Genomic DNA, 7,717 nt, shown 5'->3' on the forward strand with positions numbered 1-7,717 from the left:
ATTTCAGATCTTGGTATTGTATTCAAACAACAAGCAAAACAAAATAAAATGACATTGCAAGGATAGCACAACTCATGTGAAGAAGCAAAAACTTAGGCTCAACCGATACTAACCGATAGTTGTTGAAGAAGAAAGGTGGGATGCCTACCGGGGCATCCCCAATCTTAGATGCTTGAGATTTCTTGGAATATTATCTTGGGGTGCCTAGGGCATCCCCGAGCTAGAACTTTTGTGTCTCCTTAATCTCTCTCATACAATGGTTTTTTTATCAAAAAGCTTCATCCACACCAAACTCAACAAGAACTCGTGAGATAGGTTACTATAAACCAATGCAAAACCTTTATCATTTTATACTGTAACAAATCAATAAAATTATTATTCAACATTGCATACTAAATGCCTCTGCATATTTAATACTCATATCCTCAAATAGAATCATTAAACAAGAAAATATATACAAACAATGCACCCATAATAGCAATCTGCCAAAACAATGTAACTTATGCACTTTGCTAGCATTCACACTTCATAAATTATTTATTTTCTCACTTACTTACTCGAGGACGATTAGGAATTAATCATGGGGATGTTGATACGTCTCCAACATATCTATAATTTATGAAGTATGCATGCTGTTATTTTATCATTCTTGGGTGTTTTACAATCATTTTATAGCAACTTTATATAATTTTTTGGGACTAACCTATTGACCCAGTGCCCAGTGCCAGTTGCTGCTTTTTGCTTGTTTTTTACATCGCAGGAAATCAATATCAAATGGAGTCAAAACACCGCGTAACTTTTTGGAGATTTTTTCTGGGCCAGAAGGAACCCAATGGGCCTGAGCTGCACCTGGGGGTGCCACGAGGGGGACACAACCCACTAGGGCACGCCAGGGCGCCCTGGCGCACCCAAGTGGGTTGTGCCCAACTCGGTGGCCTCCCGCACCCTCTCTTTGTAATATAAATTCCTAAATATTCTGACACCCTTCGGGGTTAACCTAGATCAGAAGTTCCGCCGCTGCAAGGCCTCTGTATCCACGAAATCCAATCTAGAGCCCATTCTGGCACCCTGCCGGAGGGGGGAATCATCTCCACCATGATGAGGAGGGAGTAGTCCACCTTCTGGGCTGAGGGTTTGTACCAGTAGCTATTTGTTTGATCTCTCTCTCTCTCTCGTGATCTATATCATGGGCTTTGTTAATATAGTCGGATCATTTGGTGTTTCTCCCCTCTATACTCTTGTTATGACGAATTGAATCTTTACACTTCAAACATATGTCTTGTCAGATTGAATTTTCAGAGATGAGAACACATGATATATGTCTTATAATATGAATACTTTAGGTGACAATGAGGTATCTTATTGATTCACTTGATATGTGTTATGGCACTCAACTCGTGGATTCTCGCGGTGATATTTGGGTAATCTATGCAAAGGGGTTGATGCGAGTTTTTCTCCAACGGAAACTTTGGGGTCTCTTTATAGTTCTTTTTGTTGATTGAGTATTATGAATATGAATTTTCTTTGGTGTTATTCTAGTACGAACTCTAGGATAGATCAAACGGAAAAAATAGATTTTTGTTATTTTAGTACGAACTCTTGAATCGATTGAACGGAAAGAATAGCTTTGAGGTGGTTTCGTGACCTACAAACCATTCCTATCTTTTGTTCTCCGCTAATAGGAACTCGGGAGTGATTCTTTATTGCACTTTGAGGGATAATGATATGATCCAACTATGTTAGCATTGTTGAGAGGTTGCACTAGCAAAAGTACAGACCCTAGGCCTCATTTTTAAGCATTGCAACACCGTTTTTGTGCCCGTTTACTATTTTCGACCTTGCTGTTTTTATTTATTCAGATTACAAAAATATATTTCTACCATCCATATTACACTTTTATCACCATCTCTTCGCTGAGCTAGTGCACCTATACAGTTTGCCATTGTATTGGGTGTGTTGGGGACACAAGAGATTTCTTGTATTTGGTTGCATGCTCGTTTGAGAGAGACCATCTTCATCCTACACCTCTCACGGATTGATAAACCTTAGGACATCCACTTGAGGGAAAATTGCTACTGTCCTATTAAACTCTGCTCTTGGAGGCCCGACACATGTCTACAAGAATAAAGTTGCATAGTAGACATCACTTCGTCACTGATATTCGAAGGTTCACGGCCTTAGTGCCGCCCCCTGCCCTCATGAAGGAGGCTCTTCGCATCCGCTCTTAGATCCCGTCCAGGGGTCGACACCCGCACCCGCCTCGGCCCTAGATCCGAAGCAGGTCGTATCGTCTGAACACGGGAGGATCATCCCCCGCCGGACTCTTTTCTATCATGGAACTTTCGATCGGAGACCCAGATGCAATCTTGGACTCGCCTCTGGACGACAACTCCGAACCGTCAAGGTCTGCATCGATCGGACCCGATCAGGTGTCTATCACCGAGCCCAGCCCTGCAGATCCACAAACTCCTACCCAGCTTTCGCTCTTAGACGAAACATTGGGCTTAATGCAGTCTCTCGCCATCACGGAAGCTTTGCCTCCGAACTACACCCAGCCTGGGTTGGGGGCTGAAAGCGGGGAATTATATGCCCCAACCACCATCCACTTAATAGCCACTGTCAAGGATCTCACCTACATGCTAGGGTTTAAAACAGAGCACTTACTCTGCTCTATCCCTCATCTCAGCACAACAGATTATAATCACAAAAATTGCTGACAAATCACAGAAATTGCTGAAAAACTTTAGTTGTCATGAAAAATTCAATACAAATTCACCCACGACAAATTCACGACACATGTCTTCTTGCGTTAGTAGTACATAGTTCATGATAAATGATAAATGTGGCATGACTTCATCCAGTTACATGACGAGTCCACTGAAGCGAAGGCTTTACTGAGTCATACGGGGCCATTTCCCCTTCTTGTCACGTGCCTCATCGTCCTCTTGTGCCTTGCGAGCCTTTGCAAGCTTTCTTGCCCTCTACTCACGAGCAAGCTTCGCTTGGCGTGCCCTCTCCTCCTCGCGTTTCTTTCGCTCCATCATCTTCTTCTGACGATGCTCTTCCTCCAACCCTCTTCGAAACCTTTCTTCGAACAACCGCTGGCGCCTAAGATAATCTTCATATTGGTCCTGTTGGACATCTTCTGGCACTTCATGATCTATCGACCTGAAGTACTTGCATAGAGGAGGCGGTGACTGCATACAAAATGGAGTTAGTGTTGACGCACAATTTAGAGTAACATGTTACTTCTCTAGCATACCAGTGGTTGGTCATCGGCGTGAGTTGGAAATGTACGATCATAAGCATAGTTGGGGCATACAAAATATCTCCTTCCTTCCGTCCATGACTTCTTTCTGTCGGTGGACACCTTCACCTTGCAAACATCTCCACAACAACATGGCGGAATCTTCACATCTTTCTCCTTCACCTTGTCCAAAGATTTGTTCTCCCTCTTGTGAAGCATGTCTTCTTGGTTAGCACACGGTGGCCTTGTCATGGAATCAGATGAAGCCATGCCTACAACAATTAAAGATGTTAAGTCAAAAAATGAACACATTGACATGTAAAGAGGTAAATATATCAACACATGAACATATTAAAGTAGTACCAATCACATTATTTCAACCATTCGGGTTGAGCAACACGTCAATAGGCCTTCCCCTATCAACCCTATGTGTCCTAGAACCACCGGATCCACGGCCTCCTCTAAGTATTATTCTTCCTCCACGGCTGTCGGTGTCAAAACCGGCGGATCTCGGGTAGGGGGTCTCGATCTGTGCGTCTAAGGCTAATGGTAACAAGAGGCAAGGGACATGATGTTTTACCCAGGTTCGGGCCCTCTCGATGGAGGTAAAACCCTACTTCCTACTTGATTGATCTTGATGATATGAGTATTACAAGAGTTGATCTACCACGAGATCAAAAAGACTAAACCCTATAAGCTAGCCTATGATGATTATGATTGTGTCTCTAAGGACTAAACCCTCCGGTTTATATAGACACCGGAGGGGGCTAGGGTTTACACAGAGTCGGTTACAAAGAAGGAAATCTAATATCCGAATCACCAAGCTTGTCTTCCACGCAAAGGAGAGTCCCATCCGGACACAGGACAAAGTCTTGAGTCTTGTATCTTCACGGTCCAACAGTCCGGCCAAAGCATATAGTCCGGCTGTCCGGATACCTCCTAATCCAGGACTCCCTCAGTAGCCCCTGAACCAGGCTTCAATGACGATGAGTCCGGCTTGCAGTTTGTCTTCGGCATTGCAAGGCAGGTTCCATCTCCGAATACTCCAACGCAGATTGAGGATTGTGTCCAGCTTTGCGAGGTAATTTCCGCACACTACCGTAGAGAGCATAGCACTTCATAAATCTGATCTGCTGACAATTTTTGTACGGTGTGTTCTTACGCCGTGGCCTGGCCCAACACGAACCGGTTTTTCTTGGCCTGCCTCGATACGCGTTGTGAGGCAGTTTTATTAACACACCTTGCCAAAGGAGAGATCGTGTTCCCCTTATCGCGCGATCTTCCATCAATACGGGCGCGTGCAACCCCACGACGCATGTTGGTATGACTCTGTATTTTTAGGTAAGTCCCAAGCGGTTACGCTGAGGATGCTTGATATTCACCCCCTTTATAGAGGGGCCGAGGCCTATCCCTCTTTTCTACCACGCTTGCGCCTTTTCGCATCTCGAGTCCCAACACCCGAAACCCAAGATTAAGCACTTCAGATCTTCAATTATGTCTGGATCCAACCTTCAAGGCCAGTGGATGGCCTCCTCTGTCACAGAGGAGGACATTGCGAAGCTCAGGGAGGTCAGATATCTGACCGCCGACATCAAGCACAGGCTTCTTGCTCCAGGGCAGGTCATCCCTACTCTCGAGCCCAACGAGAGCGTCGTATTTGTTTCTCACTTTCTCCGTGGCTTAGGCTTCACCGTTGATCCCTTTGTGAGAGGGCTCATGTTTTATTACGGTCTAGATTTTCATGCTCTAGCTCCGGACGCCATCCTTCACATCTCGTCGTTCATCATCGTGTGCGAAGCTTTTCTCCATGTTACCCCGCACTTCGACTTATGGCTCAAGACCTTCAATGTGAAGCCGAAGATGATTGAGGGGCGACACGCAGAGTGCGGAGGTGCTGTAATAAGCAGGAACGCCGACGCCCCATGGCCAGAGGGCTCCTTCCCAGAGGTGCCCTATCTATGGCAGCGGAGATGGTTTACGTCATTGCTCCCAGAGGCACAAAGTGGGTGGCTGCCCCTGACTTCCGTTCGGGCCCTCCACCTCAACTGGCGTCATGGGACAATGTGGGACTGGATTGGGGGCATGCTAACGATGTACCAATATTGCAGAGCCGCATTCGGGAGTTTCTTGAGAGGCACATTAGCCTTGTCAGCGTAATTCAAGTAATGCTAGTCCGACGGATCTTGCCATGCAAACGCTGGCCTTTCCGGATGTGGGAATTCAATCTGGAAGGTCCGCGGACTATTCTGCACTTTTTTGGCATGACACTCGAAGGGATGTGTAAGTTATTCTTCGGACCACAAGTAAAGTGTCCAGACAATGCCGAGGATGCGGGTCTGAGCTGCAACCACCCGGATACCCGAGTAAGTAACCCAGAAACTGAACACTTCATTTATATTTATCATAACATTATTCTGAAAACCATCCGCGGCCAGGAATGGCTCAGCAAGGCGAAGAGAATCAGGTGTCCGACGCCACTTCCCGAAGGCTCACCTAGTCCTGCCATAGCCAAGATGCTTAGTCGTGTACTAAGTCAACTGCCTTCGGGGAAAGACAAAGGGGAGAACAGAGAAGCAGAACTTCACACATTGCACATCCAAACGGGGGGGAATTGCTACCTCCACAAAGGAGGATAGTCGGGGAGGGGAATCTAAGGTCTCCTCCCCTCACGGGAAGAAAAGGGCCGCCTTCGAAGACTTGGAGACGGAGGTGCCCAGACAAGGGAAGAAAGCTTCACCAGGGGGCCCTGTCCCGAAGGGCGTCCTTACCGCGCCATGCCCGCAAATGAGCCAGCCCTCAGCCGAGCTGTAAGTAAACCATAAATACAAAGCTATTGCTTCCTCCTCCGAGAAAAATAACCAGGATCCATTCTTTGCAGTCCGACTAGAAGCTCTTCTCCTTCCGGAGATGATGGAGAGTGAAACCCCACCAACCTCTCCGCCGCATGGGGCGGGCGACCCTGAGGTGTCGTCACGGAGGAGTCCAGATTTGCCGAGGCCAAAAGCTAATACTTCGGCCGCCCTGAGCCTGGAGCGTTCGGCTCCCACGGGGGGCGATAAGAAGGGTCCGACACAGTTCGGCGATCGGCCGGACACGCTGACGGGCCTTCTGGAGCGAGCTGCTCTCTCGGAGGATCACCCTTCATTGATGAGCACGGGAAGGTTTCATCTACCACAAGCGGGCTGCATGAAGCTTTTACGAGCCTGCTCAGAGGCTTTGAGGTATGTAATGAAATACGTAATTTTTTGATTATGGCGCACGTGCTAGGTGTGCTCCATGTGGATAGTAGCCCCTGAGACTCTGGTTGCTAGCCCTAGGCGGCAAACGGAGGATCACATTGTTGAACAATGATCGCATGTATTCATGCGCAGGTGGCGAAGGATTCGGCAGCCGACCGGTCCGTTGAAGTCGCCAAACTGAGGAGGCAGATTTGAGTTGTGGATGCCGATATCACACTTGTGAACGAGCGGCTTAATGAGTCACAAAGTATGTGCTCTGCTTTCCTTATTTATAGGAAATATTAAGAGGAGTATAATGTTAATGTAATATACTTGGGCTGTAGGCGGAGCTGCTGCCGTGGAGGCCCTGAGGGCGGAACTTGCCCGGGCCAAGGAACAAGCCCGAGATAGTAATGCGGCTGCCCTAAAGGCGCCAAAGAGTTGAGAGCCGAACATGCTGCTCATCGCCGAAGGGAAGATAAAATAGCTGAAATGGCTGTGGACCTGAAAAATGCCGCCAACCGGTATGAGCTCCTTGAAAAAGAGAATCAGGCTAATTCGGATGACCTGAAGAAGGCCCTTGATGCGGCCAAGGAGACGCACTCCGAAATTAGGGATGCGCGGGAGGAGCTTCAACATGCCGGAGAAATCGCGACTGGAAACCCCTATTATTGCGGAGGAAGTTCTTAGATCCCAAGTACGCTCCTCTGGACGAGCTCCATAGGTTGTCCGGTCTTGCAATGAGGTCTGTAATAGACCATCTATGGCCATAGGTGCTGAAGCTGGACAGTTATTTTGGTTTAGTGCAACAATTCCTTGGTGCCGTGTCGTGAATCGATGCCATGAATAGGTCGGCGTGCATAGAGGGTGCACGGATGCACTACTAGGGAAAATGCTATACACAGAATCTTAGCAGCAGCGAGGGTTAAAAACCCTCACTACTGCTACTTAGTAGCAGCGCAGGTTTTTAAACCTTGCTACTACTAAGTTGATAGCAACAGCGCGGGTTCGTAACCCTCGCTACTACTAAGCGGTCTCTACCGTGCCCCCCAGGATATGCCATAGCAGCAGCGCGGGTTTTTAACCCTCGCTACTACTAAGTTGATAGCAGTAGCGCGGGTTTTTAACCCTCGCTACTACTAAGTGGCCCCTGGACCATGCCATAGTAGTAGCGATGGTTATAAACCCGCGCTGCTTCTATCAACTTAGTAGTAGCGAGGGTTAAAAACCCACGCTGCTGCTAATCGTCTGT

Source organism: Triticum aestivum, chromosome 2B (genome assembly GCF_018294505.1).
Source record: "Triticum aestivum cultivar Chinese Spring chromosome 2B, IWGSC CS RefSeq v2.1, whole genome shotgun sequence".
In the NCBI taxonomy this organism is placed as follows: domain Eukaryota; kingdom Viridiplantae; phylum Streptophyta; class Magnoliopsida; order Poales; family Poaceae; genus Triticum; species Triticum aestivum.